We start from the raw sequence: 22184 nt of genomic DNA, 5'->3' as shown, positions 1-22184 counted from the left end.
GCACCACGGGCTTTAAAGTTGCCCTTGGCTGGTGCCAGAAGGTTTGTGTTGGACCGGCTACCTGGGAGCTGCCCCTCCTTGCACACAGCCACTGCTCTGCTGTTAATGCGTTTACAGCCCCGCAGGGATGCTTTTGAGCAAGCAACTGCTGCCACTGATGCTCCCAGCTGGGTGTTACCCTCTGCACCTCGTCTCCACCATCCCCAGTCAGCAGTGAGGCCACCACGTCCTCCTCCATTGCACCAGCAGGAGCAGAAAGCACTTTGCAAACTGAAGTTCAGCTTCAGATGCAGCCCCCCCACCCTGAAGTACGGGCTCGTTGTTACAAACAACCACCAGCCCTTCCAACTGGTTAGCTCATATAATAGTGTGATGAGCATTAGTTAAAACATCTTCTGTACTTATGAGGCCCCAAAAGGCAGGGAGCCAGAAAAGCAGCTTCAGGCTCACGCAAGTCAATGCAACAACTTTCCCCCTCAAGACTGGGTCCTGGCAGTCTGGATCCACATTGTGCACCTCTTATCTGCTTGTGTTTAAATGTTGTTTAGTCTTAAATCTCCACTGAAGTTTGGCTTGCCAGAGATGCTGGGGCCAGAGGCAGGGTGAGTTATAACAGTGCCATTTTGAGAACTGGACTGGTTTGTGTTACTGCGAACCCTTTGTATGACATCTCCTGAGAACTCCCGTCTATCATCTTACACATTATTGGATTAACACAAGAGGCAGTGGAGTCTGAAAGGCAGCCATGAGACCTACTTCTCAGGTGCTGCAAGACCTACTTAGCATCTTTTATCTTTACAGGGAAAAATCTATTTGAAAGGCAGCCCAACAGAGCAGACCTGCTTGAAATAAGGTACTGCATCAGCTCCACGAGTCAGCAGAGATGGGAAACACCGAGTGGTTCTTACAGAGACATGTCTCCTTTAGGCGTGGCATCAAGTTTGAAAAGGATCAAGGATCATTTCAGGCTCGTCCTGCCTCTCCTTGCAGCTGCCACAAACTCCTTTGTCCCTAACAGAAATCTCTGGTGACGCCCTGCCACTGAGCATTGCTGAGGTATCTGTCTGGGACAGAGGTGAACACTGTCTTGATTAGTGCTGCTTGGAGTATTTCAGACAGAAAATACTTTGCTCAAGTAGCTCCTTCCTCTCCAGTCAGCAACACACTGCACCACTACCTTCTGCCCAGTCTTAACAGAGGTATTTTTTGAGACATCAAAACAGCAGCAGCTTGCAGGGAGGGGAAGAAGAAGAAACATGACCTATTTGCTCTTGAATACGGGCTTTCCACACCTCTCCTTGTAGGGCACAAGACCTAGGGACAAAGCACCAAATTAAAGTTGTTTTAGCAACCTTAATTTTAGAGATCCCTTTATTTCAGTGCTTGGCTTGACAGCCATACTTGAAGCTGTGCAGATAGGGTAAAGATTCCTGCTGCAACTGAGCTGTTGGAGAGTTCATATTAGAATAGAACAAACCAGGTTGGAAGAGACATTCAAGATCATCATGTCCAACTCACCATCCAACACCATCTAATCAACTAAACCATGGCGCCAAGCACCCCATCAAGTCTCTTCCTAAACATCTCCTATGATAGCGAGTCCACCACATCCCCGGGCAGCCCATTCCAATGGCCCATCTCTCTCTCTCTGAAGAATTTCCTCCTAACATCTAGCCTAAACCTCCCCTGGAGCAGCTTGAGACTGTGTCCTCTTGTTCTGGTGCTGGTTGCCTGGGAGAAGAGACCAACCTCTGCCTGTCTACAATCTCCCTCCAGGTAGTTGTAGACAGTAATAAGGTCTCCCCTGAGCCTTCTCTTCTCCAGGCTAAGCAACCCCAGCTCCCTCAGCCTCTCCTTTTTGGGCTGTGCTCCAGACCCCTCACCAACTTTACTGCCCTTCTCTGGACATGTTCCAGCAAGTCAACATCCTTCCTAAACTGAGGGGCCCAGAACTGGACACAGTACTCGAGGTGTGGCCTAACCAGTGCAGTGTACTGGGGCAGAATGATCTCCCTGCTCCTGCTGGCCACACTGTTCATTCAGCTTAGAGTTAAAATATGCAAAAACTACAGCTTCTGTCAGGAACCTGCTCATGTCACCAAAAATATCAGAGGTGTGCTCGTTATTCATCAAAATAATCAATTAGTGGTTTATAACAGCAGTGCATTGCTGAGATTTCCACCCTTGCTCAAGTAACAGACCCATTTCAAAAGAGCAAGATGATGTCTTCACAGAAAAATCTCCTGTAATTGGCATAACCTCATCTTGGCTGGGCTCTAGCATAGATTGCCTATAATATTAAATTACTGGGACAGGGAGAGAAACTCAGCAGGCCAAAGCTAGGGATGGGAGATGCTGAGAAGGGTGAGAGACAGCCCCTGCAGGAGTGAGTCTGGAAACCAGGCTCAGCGAAAACCTTTGTAAAACAGAAACAAGGGATAAATATTACAAGGAAAAATAAAAAGGAAACAAAAATACCCACACCAGGAAACAAATGTAACTCCAAGGCAGGATGAGAGAGCTACTCAGGAAGTGATTCTGCAGATGAGACAGCTCAGGAAAAACACCCCAGCCTCTCCACCCCACCACTCCCACACTGCTCATGGAGGACTGTGTTTGGAGTGCCATCAGCTGCAGCTAACCACTGTGAAGGAAGGATGCTAAGTGGCATCTGCAGCTGACAGAAGCCATGCCTGATGCAGAAACTGGCCTGCAACAAAGGGTCAAAACACACAAAGCCTTGCCAGAGCTGTCACCTGAAACATCAGACGTGTGCTTGTTGAGTGGAGCAGCTGGCTGGGGTGGAACTGCAGCCTGCTGGTGCAGGAGCTGGCTGGGCCAGGGGAAGAAATGCCCACCAGCAGCACCACGAAACCTCACACAATTAACACAAGGTTACTTACAGCATACCTACAACCAAAAACAACATTCTCTTCTGCATCTTGCTCACAAGTCCCCTTTCCTAAACTGCTTCTATTCATTCCAACAGTGAGCAGAGGGAAAAGCATGAAGAAGAAAGAGGACAAACCTCTAACCCAGCAGATTCCTCTAGGATGCTCACAACCCTCCAAACAACTACAGCTACACAGCTCAGACATTCCTGATCTTTTACAACAAACTGGGCATTGAAACAAGATTTTCCATGTTTGCTTTCTTCATGATACAAAAATTGGAAGGGAACAAAAAATTACAGGCTGCACCAAAACACACAGACCCAGAGGGACATTCCTGAGTGTCTGCCCTGTGTCTAACCCCAGGCTGGCACATTTAACTCGAGCTGCTCTGGAAAAGCTAGCACACCAATGGCCTTCACAGAGCTTCCCTGCATGGCTGTATCTCCAGCAGCAGGCCACTGAAGAGCCATGGAGGAGTTAAAGGAGACTTGTGGTCCAAAGAGGCAGTCAGTGCCACCACCCCAGAGGCAATAGCATTCTTGGCTTTAGGGTCTCTGGAGCTTTGCCCTACTGAAAACAAGAGTCACAACCACAAAGGGCTGAGGTTAGAAGGGACCTCTGGTGGCCATCCGATCCAACCCGTTGCTCAAGCAGGGTCACCTAGAGGAGGCTGTCCAGGGCTATGGGCAATCAATCCCTCAAATGGGAGGGCCTATGACCCTAAGCAATACACCTCCTGGGAGCCAGGTCATGCAAACCACCTTGGCTTATCCTTTCCTATGGGGACCACACACCCATCACAGGGAAAACAGAAGGCTTTATGTTACAGATAGATGAAGACCAGATGCTGCAAGGAAAGGCACTGCAGCACCCAAAACATTCCAAACACTCAGGCTTTAGGTTCTTGCAAAGCAGCAGCAGCAGAGTGGAATAAACCCCAACTTGCCAGGACTTTCTCAGTGGCTGGCAGCCAGTGAGTCTCCAGCCTCCTCCCTTCCCATCACAACTTTATTGACTACTGGAATCATGGTTGTACCCACTGCCAAAACAAAATGAACATTCGTGCCCAAATTGCTAACAGATGTTGGAACACCTCAGACAACACATGAAGCCCTAACTTGGTCTTTGACTGAGAGACTAGTAGTATAAAGTCACCCCAGCACTGTGCTGCTCATAGTAATCTACCCAGCCAAAGCAAGTCATTAACAAAGTTAAGACTGCTTGAAATCCAAATAAGGGAAGAGGAAAATGGAAGTTTATCTTCAGCTATCCTTAGCTCACCTTACTGTGTCTAGACATGGCAGGTCGTCAGAGAAGTGTCTAAGCGCTTTGGGAGTGCACACACAACAGATCAAGTCCTTCAGATCCCAGCAAAGCACCGCTGATGTTTGCAGACTGGAGGTCACTGGGAGCCTTGGCAAAGCACAGCTGGATTCCAAACCTGTGCTTTTCAGTCTCCTGATATATCAAGGTACATGAATTTGAAAACAAATTCAATGTAACAAGTCTTAAGAAGCAAGGTATGGTATGTGAGATGCCCTCACTGCCTCTTAGAGGTGTTATGGAAGGGTCTAAAGAACAGCTTGAGAGACTTCCCCAGAGCATCCTGCCATCTCTCAGCTGATTCACGGAAGGAAGACAGTTAAGTGTCAGCATAAGGGCAACATGAACCCTGTGAAACTTTGCACTGTTATGATCTAACACTGAAACCCCCCCAACACATACTCCAAAGCATTCTCCAGGAAGGAGATGAGAGGGGAAAGATGAGTTGTGGATTCAACAACTCTGATAGGAAGCAAAAACATCCAAAGAACAGTGCTACTAACTCTAAACTCTTCACCCTGTTGCTTAGCCAAGGGCAGTTCCATCATCTTCCATGTGCTGGCGCTCCTTGAAACCATGGTGGTACAACAGAATTTCCTTGAGACATGGGGGTTTTGAGAGAGGCTTTGATGCATTTCTTTAGAAATTAGTACCCAAGATCAAGGTCAGGCTGAGCGAGAGTCGGTTACAGAGAGGGGAAAAAGGCAAAAGCCAAAGGGGCCTGGAAAGGGTCAATAAGCATGAGTGGAGCAGGAAGCAGACCAGAACAGTTCCACCATCATCTTGCTCTTTTGCCAGTGGTGTATTTTGAAAACACAGTGTTTGTCTGTTCCCTGTGGCATAACCCACAAGCAGTCGCAGGCTTGCTGTGCCAAAAGCCTTCAACTTAACATACTGTATATTTATATCATTAAAGAAATAAGAGACCACTTCATTCATGGCATTAAAGCCTATGTATTTCAAGATCTAAATAGGCTTTGAGTGACAAGGCTTAGTAAGGTTATTCCATAATTACCTACTATGAAATTCCTCTAAAGCTTCTGACTGACTGCTGCTACAAACACACACTGGCACAGCCAAACCACTCAGCACAGCAAATTCACCCTCCTGCAAGTCTCCATATTTGCACACATCCTGCACTCTGAGATCAGAGACACTGCTGTGTCCTGCTTCACAGCAGAGCAGGTGCTGGAGCTGGAAGTGACATGTTTACAGCGGTCATTTAGCACTAGCACAGGCTCCGTGACTTTCCACTCGCCTTGATATTAACCAGGTGTTAAACAGTAGGCAATTTGGTAAGTTTCTTTTAACTGGAGACTGTCTTGAAAGGAACAAAAACCTCACAGAAGAGGTTTTGTGAAATGTCAGAAGGAAACATCTGTTATTCGAAAACCTAATCTGAGGAAAGAACTCTAGTTAGAAATTTCTCTTTTGCACATTTTTCCTGTGCTGGGAAGTGCTCCTCTGGGACTCTCACTCTCTCCTGCCTGCAGCTCTCTTGGTTGAAGGCTTGCTTGCAAGAGTGGTAGAATCCAGAGCTGCTGGAGGTTCAGGCAGGACCTGAGCCAGCAGAGAGCAGCTGGGGTGAGGCAGCTCAGCATCACACACTTTCCAGGCACATGAGGCCACACAACACCTTAGCACCCTTTTGCCTCCTTAATTTGCTGCACTTAATTTTGAGCACTGCCAATATTCATGAAATTGTGTTGCTTAGTACAAACAAAAAGATGATTTCAGGGCCTGTCTGAAATTTGCTGAGGGCATCAAGGAGAATTCCAAAAAGAGGGAATTGGAATGGGCTGCCCAGGGAGGTGGTGGAGTCACCATCCCTGGAGGTGTTCAAGAGGGGATTGGACGTGGCACTTGGTGCCATGGTCTAGTCATGAGGTCTGTGGTGACAGGTTGGACTTGATGATCTTTGAGGTCTCTTCCAACCTTGGTGATTCTGTGAATGAATGATGAGTGTTTATAATATGGATATATTAACCATGTTCCTCCCTCTCAGCATCTACTATTGGGCACCAGCCACAGGCAACTGGGAAACTCAGAAAGGGATCATCCTAAGGATAAATTTGAGATGGCTCCTGAAAAGTCAGCATTGTAGGTGCAGTCCTGCCTGCTCTGCTGGGGCTCAGCAAAGGAAAATTGTACTTTTCACAGCACTGTGCAACTGCTGTTTCAGCCTCTCCTGACACCTTCTCCTTTGCTGCCCCAGCCTCCCTGAAACTCTTGATCAGAAGAGTTCAAGTAGTGTTGTAGCCATTCCTAGGAGAGAGCAGAGTGCTTGGTGCCATGGTTGAGTTGTTTAGGTGGGTTGGATGCGATGATCTTGAAGGTCTCTTCCAACCTGGTCTATTCTATTCTTTTTGTCTACACCAGGGGCTGGGGGTACAACCTAAGTCTGATATATACCTTGATATTATTCATATGCAAACTCAGGAGATGTGAAGTAGATCAGCCAGCCCAGACACACCCAGACTCTAGTTTCTGCAGTAATTTCTTTACTTTTCAACTTAGCCCAAGAGCATCAGGGACTGGTAGCCTCCTAGGTAAGGGGAGAGAGGTTAGCAAGTGGAACCATAGAATGTTTCCTCTCTGTCCCATGAACAGGTGATGGCCTAAGCAGAAAACTAACTCAGCCCTGGGGGTGGGACTTCTGTTAGCTTTGTTTGGAATAGGACAGTCTCAGAGAGTCAAAGACACTGTCAGCTTTGAACAGCTCAGTGTGGCTGTTTTGGGTAGAATAAATAGCTTTTGTTTCACTCCTCTGCTGGTTTTGGCTCCTGCATGTACTGATTTATTGGATTAAAACCAGACAGATTAAGGAGATAAGCTAATCAACAAACAGGCACCAAACTCTGCAAGGCTGGAGCAGATGGCAGTGCAGTGCATGCTGCCAGCTCAGCTGCCACACCTGGGAGCACTGGTCCTCTCTGTGCACACCACTCTGGTTGTAGAGATGGGTTTGCCTTAGTCATCCCTAGGGCACCAACACTTATGGGCAAGCACCACTGCACAAGAAGACACATCCACGTCCCATTGGCCTGGACTCACCTTCTAGGTTTGTGTGGTCCCATTTAATCTGTGCCTGCACCCGGACTGAGATCTCCTGGTATAAGTTTAGACCTCGACCAAACGCTTGCAATGCTGCCCTGGCAAAAGCCTCAGGCAAACCCAGCCCAGGGCTGATGACACAAGAAGCTATAAATAGGATGTGCAGGCATTTATTAGTCACATGTTTTCTTGGGGCTGTATTTAGCCAACAACAGATGATCGGCGCAGAGCAGAGCTTACGCACGAGGCAAACCCTTACCAGGCATCCCTGCACTGATTCATGTGCATGGGCACAAAGGCCATGAGCAAGCCTGGGGGCTGCTGCCAGGATCAGAGGTGCTGGCTGACACTCATTTTTACAACCCCCAACCTTTAAACAAAAGGTTAATCTTTAAATAAAAGAGACAAACCTTTCTCTTTGAGGGAAGGGGAAGACTGACACACCTACACACAGGCGCTTTCTTCTCCAGGCACAGGCTCAGCCAGCTATGGTCTCCTCCCTCTGAGTAATCCCCAGAGACACCATGCTTGAATTGCCCTGGCTTCTTTGCATGAGCTGTTTGTTGCTGTGTTGCATCCCCATGGTATTTGATATAAACCAGGCTCCTAAAAGGCTTAACCTGAAGTCTCTTATAAGAAAGTTACTTGACATGCACCTGCTGCTCAGCTGCAGGGAAGCTTACCTTGGCTAGGCTGCAAGTTGGGCTGTAAATACCTGCAGCTTTTCATTGCAGAGCCAACACTACTGAGCCTGCAGGGACAAGCCAGCAAATGCCTCTGCCCCTCTCCTGCAAAGCACTCTGCCCTCCCCAGCAGAAGGTTGCTGTTTTGGCAGACCATGGACCACCTTGCCTTATTCTTCACAGCTGAAGCAGCACCACAGCCATCTCCTTTTTGCAAAATACATGATCACAGCCATCCTGACTACCTTTTCATGTGGCCATCACACCACTCTCCCTTCCACCTGCTCCCTCACAGTCCTGTTTCCCGTGTCCTCCCCTGAAGCACTGTGGCTAGTGAGGCTGCTGCATGTCCACCCATAACCTGGTCACAAAAGAGCTGCTGCAGCATAGCCATTGGCTCAGAAGGCAAACAGTGGCCTCAAGCACAGCACATTAACTTCCTGAGTTACAGAATAAGTATAACCATCCCATCTTCATCATTCTTAAAATTCAGAGTGGAGCAGGAAACCTGACCTCTGCCTCCTCCTCCAAGGCAGAACTCATATGAAATAAAAAGGAGCCAGCTTCTCACCCAAAGGTGCAGTTTTCACCTCCTATACAAAGGTGATGCAAAATGCTCATGTTTTATCTGCAAATGTACTGAGCTGGACAGCACAGGTGACCCAGCTGAGCATGGGTTCTAACAGCAAAAAACCTGGTCTGAAAGACTGTTTCAGCATGTGTTTCTGCCAGAAACATGGTCAAAAGAGAAGTCTCAGGTGCAATGATGGAAAACTCCTTTACCTTCAAGAGAAGTCAAACCTCCACTTTCCAGAGGCACAGCCACTGCTGCACAAACTTTAAAGCCCCAACCCATCTCTACCTGTGCAGTGCAAGTCACTTCCCCCTGCCTCTGCCCCATTCATCTGCTTTCAGTTCACAGAATCACAGAAGGTTAGGGGCTGGAAGGGACCTGGAGAGACCATCTAGTCCAACCCCCCTGCCAAAGCAGGATCACCTACACCAGGTCACACAGGAACTCATCCAGGCAGGTCTTGAATATCTCCAGAGGGGGAGACTCCACAACCAAGGGTACCTTGAGCTTGTGAGCTGAAACATTTGGACACTTACTGCATGAGCCTTTTACCTTACAAAAAGTGTCCAGTGGAGTCACCAGCTCTGTGTGAGTGCTTTAACCTTCATTAATTAAAAGCCCTCTTTTTAAGGGTATATTTTTTAGGCTATACTGACATCTGCAGGTGCACCATAATGGATTTTGGGAAACAGACATATTGTGGTTGAAAAATAAATAAGTCAGTCTCCAGGTTTGCAAAGAAAAGGATGCTTGCACTGTGTCTGAAGGGAGCAGAGGAGCAGTGCCAGGCCCCACGAGAGGGTGCTGTGCATGTTAAATGGCTATGCTCTGCTATCAAACCCACGGCTGTAAGAAGAGACTTAATTACTCCTCACTCATGAAATTGCTCTCAGGCCAGTAAATCATACCAGGCCGACAGAGTAAAGCAACTGCAAGCTGCAGCTCCTCAGGATTAGCAGAGAGTTGCACAGAGGTATATTTCTGTTGGTATTCAAACCTGTGTAGATCAATATTGGCATTCATTTATTGTTAAACTAGAGCCACAGAAACTGACATTTGGGGAAATGCAGGAGACTGTAGGTGAGAATGAAGGTCAAAGTAACCTGGATCACCATCACTTGAATTTAGAAACACCCATTCAAGTGGTATTCAGCCAGATCATAACATGCTTTACAAATGTTCCCAGTTCTCCACAGCTCTGCTCTTACACTGAAGAGGTGTTACACTTCTGGTTGCTTGCAAGACTGCAGCAAGATGGCACATGTTCTTAAAAATCAAAATCCATACAGGGTGTCCTGCCTTTAATGAAGCTACACACACAAAACCCAACCAAACCAACCCCCAAACCCACACAAACAAACATACACGAGAGATGCAAGTGGAAGCAGATAAAAGGCAGGGTGAAGCCCAGATGCCAAGGCAGGCAGGCATTTCTGCAGCCTAGTGCACACCTGGAAGTTACAGAACTGAAAGAAATTGTCTGAAGCTTAACATCACAAGCCCTGCAGATAAGGAGTTTGCAGAGGTGAGCTGATCTTCCTTAATTCCTTCATAAAGTAAACACACAAAGTTCTCTTCTCTTTCCTCTCAAAGGTTCTCCTGGCTTCTATAAATGTTCTATCACAAATACAAGACTTTCTGGTTTATCTCACCCTCAAAGCATCTCAAGGTACTGGGACTTGAACAGCCACTGTGTTACTTCAGGATACTCTTGAAGTATTAAAAAGGAACAAATGCATGAAAACAACACACAGTCCTTTCAAAGAGAGAAGCTTCCAGCATCCTAGCTGTGATTTGTTTGTCTCCCACCAGGTTAAAACTCAGGCTCTTTGCCCACTGTCTAATGCATCTCAAGAGACACCCAGACCCACCTGAGTACAGGGAGGCCCAAAGCAGGGGGCTGCAGGGCAACGATCTGCACCTTCACCCCTGCAAGCCGCTCTCATGCAGTCCTTGCTCAGGACCTGTGCCTCTGAGCACACAAAACACCTTGTAATTCATGCCAGAGGTGGCAAACAATGGCCCTGGAAAGTGCTGTTCCTTTCTAAAATGAGATTGGCGTTGTTTAGCAGGCAGTTATCAAAGGGATCGTGTCATGCAAATGAACCCCATCAACTGGCACAAAATCCCAGCAGAGAGCCTGGGATTAAAACATCTTTCTCTCTTCAGACTCTCTTCACTTTGTCTTTCCAGATAGGCCCCCTGAAGTAAAAGCAGCTACTGGAGAAGCAAAAGAAGGTAATTGGACCATGTATGTGCTGACATTAGATCTTCCCCCTTACCGAGGAAGATACTAGTTCTGAGTGTTGTCTCAGTCACCATGTGGGTGCAGAGCTGCCTTTGACTGTGTTTATGAGACCTGATTGATCTGGTGGGTGCATGGAGAAGGAGGTGAATTGCCATCCCTGCTGTGAGCAGAGTGGGGAAGAGACTCCGGCATCTTCCTCTTGTGCTGAGGACTAAAGTGCCCCAGCCAAAGTGTACGAGAGGAGGCAAGCCAGCTCCTACAGTAGTCCTCTGCACAGAGCCTGGGAGGAGTGCTCCAGTGTTGCACTGATGCCTTGGAACAGCCCTGCAAAAATTGCAGCAGAGCTTGAATAAAGCCCCCAGGGTGCATTAGTGCAGAGTGCTAACCACCTGTGGATCAGGAGAGTGTGTGAGGAGCGAGCTCCTACCAACACTGTGCATTCTGTACACATCTCTTGGGGCTAGATTCACAAAAAGGGGTTTTAAGACCTTATCTGTCAGCTAGAAGCCATTGCCCTGAGTTAGGTCCTTTAGGTCTCTACACACTGACTGCAGGGAGTCAAGCACCTAAGAACAAGGAACGATGAAAAAGCAGTGTGAGAAATAACCTGCATGGCCATTAGGAAACTCTCAGCATGGATCTGTCTTGTGTGCTTCCCTGTGTACCCAGAAAACACAGAGAAGTCTTGCAGGGAGAGCAGTGGTTTACATCCATCTGAGCTTCACACTCTTGGAGCTACAGAACCTATATCCCTCCCAGCACAGATGTCTGCACACTGTAAGGGCACCTTGTCTGATGAGGCATAGGTACAGCTCTCACTGGCCCTGATGGCTCCAAGGACATCCTTCCCAGCCCCAGGTGCTCTCACAGTGAAGATATGAGGTGAGGGCAATGTGGCTCGTCTATTCTCTGCAACTGCAGTTACTACTTTCACAGCAGAAGAGAGGACAAGGCTTGAGAGCTGGAGGCAAAGTGAATCAAAGAGAAAACTCACTCTAGTGTCAAGTGCAACAGCTCTGCAGCAAATTGCACTGATGTGAACTGAGCTGCTCTTCTCCCTCACAACAAACTGCCCCACCAGGGCAAAGGTGGTTCTTCTGACTGGCTGCACTGAGGAGAAAGGCTTTCCTGTAGAGAGGATGAAGGCTAAAACCCCCTTGAATATTGACAGATCTTCATTGCCTCCCTTGATTTATATCTGGACAGGCAGATCTTGCCCTACCTGTGAGCTGTGGAGTGGCTCAGCAGCCCACAAGACATATTCCAGAAGCCCTTGGCAGCATAGTACCTCCCAGGAGTTCATCACTTGGCCACAGCTTTGCCATGTGGATGTTCACATCCTTACACTCAAATTCAACAATGCAAGAAGCATGTTCTCAAAATGAGCAAAGTTTGGCCATGAACCCATAAGTTCCATCATAGCTTTATACATCTAGAGAGAAAACAAATCTCCTTCTTTCTTCATCTCCACAAGAGAAGCCCCAGAACCTGCCATAAATTGTGTGCACCACAGCCAACAACCATGAACAAGAGGCAGCAACAAAGCAGATGAAGAGGGTGGACCCAGTTCTTCTACTGCCATCCCAGCAATGGTATAGACATCAGAAAGTGGTCCATGGGAGAAGGACAGAAGGGCCAACTTCTCTGTGTTGAGAGAGTTGTAGTACAAATCACTTAACAGACAGAGGTAGAGTCATAAAAGCCATGGTGAGTCTTCCTCTTCTTCTGTTATAAAGACTGAACATTTGGTCAAACAGGGAAAACTGAATGCATGCAAGACTTGCTGAAGCTCCTGTGCTGAGGACTTGGCTCACTTGCTGACATGATGCAGCTTTAGTTCAGCAAGGAGGAACATGAGAGCAGGTTAGATCCTCATCCATACCCTACTTGCTGAAAGTGATGGGGAGAGGAGAAAGGAAAACCTGAGCCAAGTGCCAGAATGTTTTGGGGTTTCTTTTATGATGCTCTATACCTGAAGTTTGATGTGAAAGCTTTTGAAGTGCAAGGAATTAAAATTCAGGTCCAGACTTCCCATGTGGATCCAGTCCAAGTAAACCAAAAAGGCTAAGTCTTCTGCTGTCTGAAGGTTAGACACCTTCATCTGCTGAACTGCCTGTTATCAAGCATGAGTTCAGCACAATGATAATACATTAAAAAAAAGATGTCAGGAGTGCATTTATCTGATCTTTATTTTTTTAAAACCAGTGATTAAATAATCTAGATCTGTAAATGCTACCTCTGAGGAAGTAAGACATGAGCCCAGCTCTGATGCTGGGGATTTTCCAAAGTATCAAAAAAGAAAAAGAAGTAACACATTTCCAAAACAAGCTGCAGATAAACAAGCACACAAGGGGTGAAAAATGGGATTGCAAGGGCTGTGATGACAGTTCTGTTTGCACAACACATTAATTTCAAGGTACTTGAGCATCTGTTGTATATTTAGTTCCTTTCTGCTAAAGACAATAAAGCAGGTGAGCATCACTTACATCTAGGAGACCATATGTTTATGAGATGTCAGGAGGTGCACTCAGCAGAGAGAGAGAGATGCACTCCCTTCAGGGGAGAGCAAAGCATGCTGAATTTCTTTGCACTAACTGCATTGATATATTGAATTATGTGGTGGTTGGAGTCTGGTGCACATGATGCACTGGGAGAGGCTGAGAGGGCTGGGCTTGTTCAGCCTGACAAGGGACAGCTGTCAGGTCTCCTGCTGCTGTCTACGACTGTCTAGTGGGAAGTAATAAACAAAAGAGAGGCAGACTCTTCTTGCTGGTGCGCAGCAAGAGGCAATGGGCACAAGCTGGAACATGGGAAATTCCAGCTGGCTAGCAAGTAAGTAGGGTTTGAGTGAGATCTCCTCCTGAGGACCCTTCCAATTACAGAATTCTGTGATTCTAAAATTGGGTCCTCCCCCATGGAGGAACAACCAAGCTTCCTCATGCTTCAGGTTTGGATGGGAAATGCAAAGAAAGGAAAAAGAAAGCACATGAAAGCAAAGATGCATTTTTGTTTGCCTACATGGCTCCCAGGACAATTCAGCTAGAAATGCCCAAGGAAAGGAGCTCCCCGATTCCTAACTTCTGGCAACGTTCACTCAGCTCAAAAATTACTAACCAGGTAATGGTGTCTATTCTTCATTCACCACTGCGCTCCTGAAACAGCCTGGAAAGAGGTTACACATTTAGGAATGAAATTTAGCTGTGTGCACAAATTGGCCAAATTATGTGGTATTAGTGCAGGTGCAAAAGCAGAGCTTCAGAGGAGTTTGACCGCAGCTGAAGTCACAAGAGCAAAATACTGCAAGCTGTGAAAGTCCCCAGACCACTTGCTGAAAGGGTTTCTGAAGTGTTTAGAACACAAATAGGGTGATGCTTTTCTTTCCCAAGCCTGGGATTCAGGTGCTATGTCACAAATCGTAGTTGTGCTACAAAGCCAGAAAGATTGTCTCTGGAAGACATTCTAGAGTGGTCTGTGCTTCCATGTGTATCCTGAGACATGGAAGCACAAGTGTTATGGTGTAACCTTGCATAACAAGTGTCTGTACATAGAATTAATAAGGTTGGAAAAGACCTCAGAGATCATCAAGTCCAACCTGTCACCCAACACCTCATGACTAAGCCAGGGTACCAAGTGTCACATTCAATCCCCTCTTGAACACCCCCAGTGACAGTGACTCCTCCACTTCCCTGGGCAGCACATTCCAACAGACAACTCTTTCTGTGAAGAACCTCCTCCTCATCTCAAGCCTAAACCTCCTCTGGTGCAGCTGGAGACTGTGTCCTCTTGTTCTGATGCTGGTTGCCTGGGAGAAGAGACCAACATCCTCCTGGCTACAACCTCCCTTCAGGTAGTTGTAGAGAGCAATAAGGTCTCCCCTGAGCCTCCTCTTCTCCAGGCTAAACAACCCCAGTTCCCTCAGCCTCTCCTTGTAGGGCTTGTGCTTGAGATCTCTCCCCAGCCTTATTGCCCTTCTCCAGACACATTCAAGTGTCTTAATATCCTTCTTAACACACAACAGAAGGGAAATGCTGCAGAAAAAGAAAAGGCAAGGGATTTACTGTTTGGATGAGTTTTGTTTAAAAGTAAACCACTGGTATTCCAAATAGTATTTCATATGGGGTTTTAGAATGTATTGATTGTTTGCTCGTCAAGGAACTGCACAGCATTCCCTCCTGATGTTAATGGAGGCATCTGACACTTGTGGTCAATAACTAAGACCTGTGTCACATTTGCTGAAAGGGCAGAACTGAAGCCTGTGTTTTAGGAAAGGGTTAAACAGAGATTCCCAGCAAAGGAGAGATGGATGGTTACAGTAGGGCTGGCACTGAAATGGGATTACATGGGAATGCAAATGGGGAAGACAATCAATGTATCTAAGCACTGCATCTGTTTCCCTGCTATCAAATCAGGGCAATGTTACCCGAACTATGAAAGCCTCTAGCTGGGCAGGAGATCTCCAGCCCACCAGATAAAGACCCATGCTGAGCTGCAGCAGCTAGGCAGGACAGAAATGCATCCTTGTGTATCCAGATGGCACTGCAGAGATGGGAACCACCACCTCATCCCATCCAGGAGAGGCATTAGTGCAAACAGATTTGCCCCACAAGCCGCTCTGTTTCTCCACAAGAATAGCAAGGGGAGAACCCATCTGAGTCTCTCCTGACCATTAATGGTCAAAACTTCCACTGACAGGAAGGGCAGAGGAGCAATCTCTGGGAGCTAAGCAAACCTGGCAGCATTTTGGAGTTGGCAATTTAGGGATGCGTTTTTAGCATCCCTGAGCCCTTGAGGGCAAGGGGTGGACAGGCCTAGGAGCCATTTATGCTGGGCCAAGGAGCTGACCCCCGCCTGGAGCTCCTTGCTTTTACCCATACTAGTGCTCCCAGCAAGAAGGGTGGGGAGCAGCCCCGGGGGGATGCATGGTTGCTGGGCTCCTCTCCTCAGGCAAGCCTTGGGGACTAACACATTTCATCATCCTGGGACATTTGATGGGGAGCAGCTGAGCTGTCCAAAGTCCCCAGCAAAAAGCTCACACCATCCTCTGCTGTGCTCTTGCTCGCCTGCCACCTCCTCCACCAGGGCCTCCAGCAGCCCTGAGCTCCCTGCTCACTGCTTATTTATTTATCTTGTAAAGATGAACCAGGAGCATTTCATCTTTCAGCCTTTCCCGTGCCCACAAGGCAGGACATAACAGAAGACCTGGCAGGAGATGCAGATGCTCATCAGCCTGGGGGTCCCTGCACTGCTTTTGGAAAGATCCCCCAGCAGGAGGGTTTGGCCCCCAGGATGGGACCACACTGGTGTTGGTAAACATTTATCAGCACTGCCATCATTAACCCATGTGCTTCTTGAAGTAAAAACCATGAGCCTAAATAAAGCCAAGAAAGATGTATATATACAACCAGCAGGAAACACTGGAGACTTGGAGTAGCATCTTTCCTATGCTGGGGGGTTTCCTTCTACATAAACACAACAACAACTAGCAAATGTTTCAGCTGTCAGTTATAAATAGCATCTTGTGTGCACACTCAGATGATTTACATGCTTGCCCTGGAGTGATTGGACTGGAATGACTTGCAGCTTGTTCCTCTTCCTCCATGGCCTGAGTTCTCCCATTACCTAAGCTTCATTGTTTTACACTTTATTGCAGGGCTTCATGCATGGCTCATTTGCTGGTCAGTTCCTTCCCGTGCCCAGCTTCCCTCCTTGCCAGCATTTCCAGCAACTGAGATGACACCTGATGGTGATCTGATCAATGGCTGGTTTCCTTCCTCTGAACTCACCCCATCCCACACAGCCCATCAGCTTCCCAGATGTTCCCAACTTGGTTTGTTTTCATAGACTACTTGAAAACATTTCAAATCCACCAGCAACTGGACAAAAATAACTCAGGCCTCAAGCAACTGTGCTAATTTTAATCACGTGTCCTGCAGAAGAGGGGATGGACACACACATGTACTGAACACACTTTCACACCCATGCATAGTTTCATAGTTTCATTCAGGGTTGGAAGGGACCACAAGGATCATCTAGCTCCAACCCCCCTGCCATGGGCAGGGACACCCCACACTAGACCAGGCTGGACAGAGCCTCATCCAGCCTGCTCTTAAACACCTCCAGGGACGGGGCCTCGACCACCTCCCTGGACAACCCATTCCAGTGCTTCACCATTCTCATGGTGAAGAACCTCCTCCTCACATCTAGCCTGAATCTCCCCACCTCCAGCTTCATTCCATTCGCCCTAGTCCTGTCACTGCATCATATGTGTTTTCCCATGCAAAGAACATCTTTCCTCTCTCCCTGTTACTCCTGGTATGCAACAGTACCTTTTGAGACCGAAAATATCACATAGCACTGCTTAAAGGTTTGTATTATTTGGATTGTCATAGCAAAGGGACTACTGGATATTCCCCTTGGGAAAATAATATGCACCTGAGAATTCTCCTTACATCCATGAGCATATATAAATAAGCCTCAGCAGTAAGGTTTGATAATTGAGAAGAAAAAGCAGAACTCTCCTTGCTATCACCAGCTCATAGCTATAGAATCACTTTGCCTTCTTCAAATCCTTCCCACCACCTCAGCTAAACAGAGGCCAGAGAAAGTAAATACACCATTGTCCCAGAAGAGGGGTTCATAGACTTTAATCTCATGTGCCAACTCTCAGCCTTTTGAACTACAGTTCCACAGATGAATGTCATCTCCTCTACAACCCACATGTTGCTGGAGGTGGTTCAAAGACATATGGGGGGTGAGAACCTGTTGCAAGGGAAAGACAGCACTGTTTCTGCTGGATGCAGGAAACAAGCCAAGTGAGAGCTTGTGATGTACAGATGAAGTCAAGACCGTGTTTGCTTAGCCAACTGCTCTGACAGCCTTGGCAACTCCCACAGGCAACTGCAGAGTCAAAACCACTGACCAAGAGCTGTTGGCCTAGGAGAAGTCATCTGCTTCTTTGATATAAGGAGTCACAGAGGCAGACCTCCTGATTTATCCTAGCCCTATGAAGATTCACATTGCTCAAGCAGCAGTGACAATTGCAAAGAGGATGCGCCTGTGCTGAGGCTCCACACAGCTGTGTGGTGCTGCAGAAGGGCTGGAGGCACTCCTACGCATGACAACTGTTTGCCTGCAGCTGGATTATGCACATGATTGCTTCCAATGTCCACAAAAGGCTGAAGAACGCAGAGAAAACAGCTCAGCCAGTTGTTTATTTGTGTTTAAAAAAATGAAGAGACAAGAGTCTCCCAGCTGAGAGCACCAACGCACGGCCAAGCATGTGTCTTTGGTGCTGCACTAAGCGAACCTTCCACTAAAGGAGATGAAAGCTGGTGCCTCCTGCCAGGCCGGGCCATGACACCACCTTGTGCTTCTACCCCACCACGAGCAGCATGACAGCCTCTCCCTGGGTAGACTTCAGGAGAATCAGGGTCTCCATCTCTTTGTGCATCTGTCAGTAGAGGGCAATGTAGCTACAAATAACTGACCTGCTCCAGGTCCCCACCCAGCAGAAGGCAGGGCCCTTACCTAGTATTTTATACTGCCATGTGTGACCTAACAGGGTGTCCTGCTGTTCTGTGCCGTGTCTAACATACCAGTAACTCTATGTCATTCAGCTGATAGGAGAATTAAAACCTAGGGTATTTGTTTATGAAGGCAGGTTCCCTTGTGATCACTGCTATTTGTGGCAGGGTAAAAGGAGGGGACACAGCAGTGGAATGGGTTCCCAGTGGGCGTTTGTTTACTGTACTTTCGATGCTCTGGTTTATCAGCCCAGGGAATAAGTTATAGCTTCCCAGACTGCCTGTCTGGTTGCAGATTCCAGTCTGTTCCTCCAAGCTGGATATAGAGAGCAGCTGGCTGAAGCTAAATGAATAAAACTGCCTCACAAAACAATAGTGCTGGGCTCAACATGTTGCACAGACATCTATTTTGAGTTTGGATATTTAAAGACTAAGGAGGCATGACAGGCACATTTTAGGGGCAGCAATTACCAGCGGCCTGCAGGCTCTGCCTTGGATGTGAACAGATTAACACCTTGCTCTCTGCGTGTGTCAAATGCTCTAGTAAGGAGTTCACTTCTACAATGAAAGCATCTCTGAAGAGCTGACAAGTCCTTCCAGTTGTATTTTCAACATTTGCAAGCTGGATAATGTAGAGGAGAAAACCTCTGTACCACCATCAATCCTGTCCAGAACAAAGAGATTAAATTTGGTGCTGCTATTTCACTCCATCCTGCAACATTTATCAGTGGGAAAAGGCAGAACAGACCTTCATGAATAGAATAGAATTAACCAGGATGGAAAAGATCTTTGAGATCTTGAGTCCAACCTATCATCCAACACTACCTAATCAACTAAACCATGGCACCAAGCGCCCCATCCAGTCTCTTCCTAAACACCTCCAGGGATGGTGACTCCACCACCTCCCCAGGCAGCCCATTCCAATGGCAAATCACTCATCCTGTAAAGAACTACTTCCTAACATCCAGCCTAAACCTCCCCTGGAGCAGCTTGAGACTGTGTCCTCTTGTTCTGGTGCTGGTTGCCTGGGAGAAGAGACCAAACCCCACCTGACTACAACCTCCCTTCGGGTAGCTGTACACACCAACAAGATCTCCTCTGAGCCTCCTCTTCTCCAGGCTAAGCAACCCCAGTTCTCCCAGCCTTTCCTCACAGGGCTTGTGCTCCAAACCCTAATTTCAGGGCAAATTCTTTCCTCTGGAAGAATGCAAGCACAGTTAAGGACATCTTTCATGCAGAAAGTGCCTCAATACTTAATAGCAGTTACAACTTTTCAAAAGTTAATGAACAAGGGAGGTTATTCTGCTTTTCAAGACATTCAGAGCGAGGGTATAAACAGATAAACAGGCTGCTTCTGGAGATACTTCACTTCTGTTTCATCCTCTGACTACAGCTACACATACAGCCTGCATATATTTGTATTCCAGGAGACTGGATTCTTATTTCAGGCAGAACCTGCTAGCCTCTGTCTAGTTCAGATGAAGCTGAACACGTGCAGAAGAGTGATTTGTAGAACTTTGTGGCCTGAGCCAAGCCTGCAGATATGTGCTGAAAATCATGACTCCCAAGAACATCACCACAGGCTGAACGACTCTCATGCAGGGTGGTGCTAAGATGAGGCCACAACATGTAGGTTTCTTTTTACAACTCAGTGCCATAAAACCGGATACAAGCAGCCATAGGAACTTGCCAAAGAATTTATAAACTCATGGTAGCTTCAGGTACTTGTAAGCTCCAAGCTTTCATTATTCTCTTCAGCAGGAAGGAAAAAGACTCATTTAAATGGTGCTTAAGGGAAAAAGTCAATCTTTCTTAACAAGCTCACTGGCCAGTGACCCTGGGGTCAGAGAAAGCTCCTGATTGTAGTACAAAGTGACACTCTAACCCAGTTTTAGGGGCTGAGATAAAAAATGAACACAGAATGAGAAAGCTCTTGGTCTAGCCTTCAGCTAATTGGCAACACAAATTGGCCCACTGATAGCTTGTGCACTGATGCATTAGTAGTTTCAGGACAAGTAATTCAAACTGTCTAGTAAAAGATATTGAGATAAAAAAGAAAGCTAGGAAATCCAAAACAACTATTCTCTCACGTGTTTGCAGTCATCTTCTGCAGTTTTGAAACCAGCACAATTCTCACATCTGATCATGTATTTCTACATGAAGCAAACAACTAGAACAGCAAAACCAAACAATGGACAGAAAATCCCATGGTAAAATATATAGTATGCCACACTTCTGAATTTTGTCTGAAGATGGGACATGATACAAATGCTTTGGTCTTACTGGCCACATTAATTAAGCTGAACATGTGATTAACTACTTTGTAATACAGTATTTGGCTGAAGCTTGTCAAACTACCCCTAAAAAGTGGCAGCTCTGCCCTCCAGCATATCAATAATTCCTCCCATTTCATTATTATGCAGCCTATAGATGTAGGAAGTATTTAGTGGGCCAGTGTGGGCCCATGTGCATTCAAAGCCCCTGCACAAATCAAACCTGAGGTCTTATCTCAGTACTCTGTGGCAGGAGCTGCGTTGCAGCCCTCCCGGAAGCGAGCTCTGGGGACAGACGCTCAGCATCTGGCAGTGCAGCGTCTCCCAGTGCAAACTCTCTTGCAGCTTGCAGGCAGATTTTCTAGGTGCCTGTCGTGTTTCAGATAGTCACAAGTGCAGGACCACAGTGACTGAATGTCTAGGCCATGCATCCTGCTCCAGCTGGGGGATTTATTGTTGCAATAATTTGATATTAGGATAGTGAGCAGGAGGAAAAACGTCATCATGCTTGTTACCAGTCCTTTTGCCATCAGCCTGCACTGCTAAGTTTTTAACAACCGAGGGCATAGGAAGCAACTGAGAACCTCTAACTGAGCTGATGGTTTCCCATGATTTCAACAATTCCCTATCCCACTTTTCATCCTCATTTTGAAGTGCTTTTGCTGGGACCAGCTCTATCCTCCACTGACACAGTTACAGCTGGTCCAAATCCCATGGGCTGAATGCTCCGTTCATATCTCTGGCAACGTTTTGCTGCTCTGGAGACTTCGTCTGGCCCATGTCTCCGATTTGAATCTGATCTAATAAAAGTCACAGCGTCTAGACGGCGAAACAAACTGCGCGGGGAGCACACGGAGCCTTCCCTCTGCTCCCCGCCGCCGCGACGCGGCGTGGTGCCACCCGACTCCGCACCGCGGTCTCCGGCCCGGCTGTCTCTTTGTGTCCGATGGAAGATACCAAACCCTCCTCCGTACCAGGGAGGGCCCTCCAGCGAGAGCAAACCACTTCTCCTTACCTCATGCAAATGTTATTCAGCACAAAAGGTTACTCCGTTTCCCAGGGACGCGGTTACAAAGCCAAGGAGATACACTCACGCTGCCTACTAATAAACGCTCGCTTAGTTAAACAACTTAAAGCTCCGCTCTGGATGCTGAGTTTAGGCACCGCCGGCCGCACAGAACTCCCAGCTTCACCCTGCAGCCCGCACAGCGCTCCCTGATTCCACGCTAAATAGGCTCCCACCTGCTGCAAGACCCGAGGAATCATTCGGCGTTGCTTACTTATAAATAGCACACACCTAATCCAAATGCTAAATTAAATTAGACTTAAAATATTCACACAATCTACACCTGGTTCCCTGCTAACGGCAGCTAACAGTTGGACTAGGAAACGCCTTTCCCTCTCCCCCGCCTCCCCTCTGGCAAAGCTCTCCCCCGGGGCAGCTCTGGTGGAGAGAGCAAGGCTGGGCTGAGGGATGCACTGTGCCTCTCGATGCTGCCAAGTCTGCCATCCAACGAAGCCACCCTTGAGGGCTGCTGCCACTTTTTTTCCCCCCTTCAGAGAGTTCTGAAGATTGGGGGGAGGTTTGGTTTGCTTGGTTGGTTTTTTGTTT

At 47.3% G+C, this 22184-nt stretch overlaps 1 long non-coding RNA gene across 4 annotated transcripts in view; it reads right to left on the bottom strand.

Moving 5' to 3' along the window:
* LOC137444954 (uncharacterized) overlaps nt 1-21662 on the bottom strand; it is a 42020-nt gene extending 20358 nt beyond the window's left edge. For 3 of the 4 annotated variants that reach the window (XR_010988305.1, XR_010988307.1, XR_010988308.1), the window contains exon 1: nt 21588-21662. This is a non-coding gene — a long non-coding RNA (uncharacterized lncRNA). Of the gene's footprint in view, nt 1-7271; nt 7322-21587 lie in introns of those variants that run through there. The other variant, XR_010988306.1, reaches the window with a different exon arrangement.
* Nucleotides 21663-22184: the final 522 nt, after the last annotated feature.

Source organism: Melanerpes formicivorus, unplaced genomic scaffold (genome assembly GCF_026170545.1).
Source record: "Melanerpes formicivorus ecotype bairdi unplaced genomic scaffold, bMelFor1.0.p_v2 SCAF_13, whole genome shotgun sequence".
Lineage (NCBI taxonomy): Eukaryota > Metazoa > Chordata > Aves > Piciformes > Picidae > Melanerpes > Melanerpes formicivorus.
This window is presented reverse-complemented; position numbering and strand designations above follow the sequence as displayed.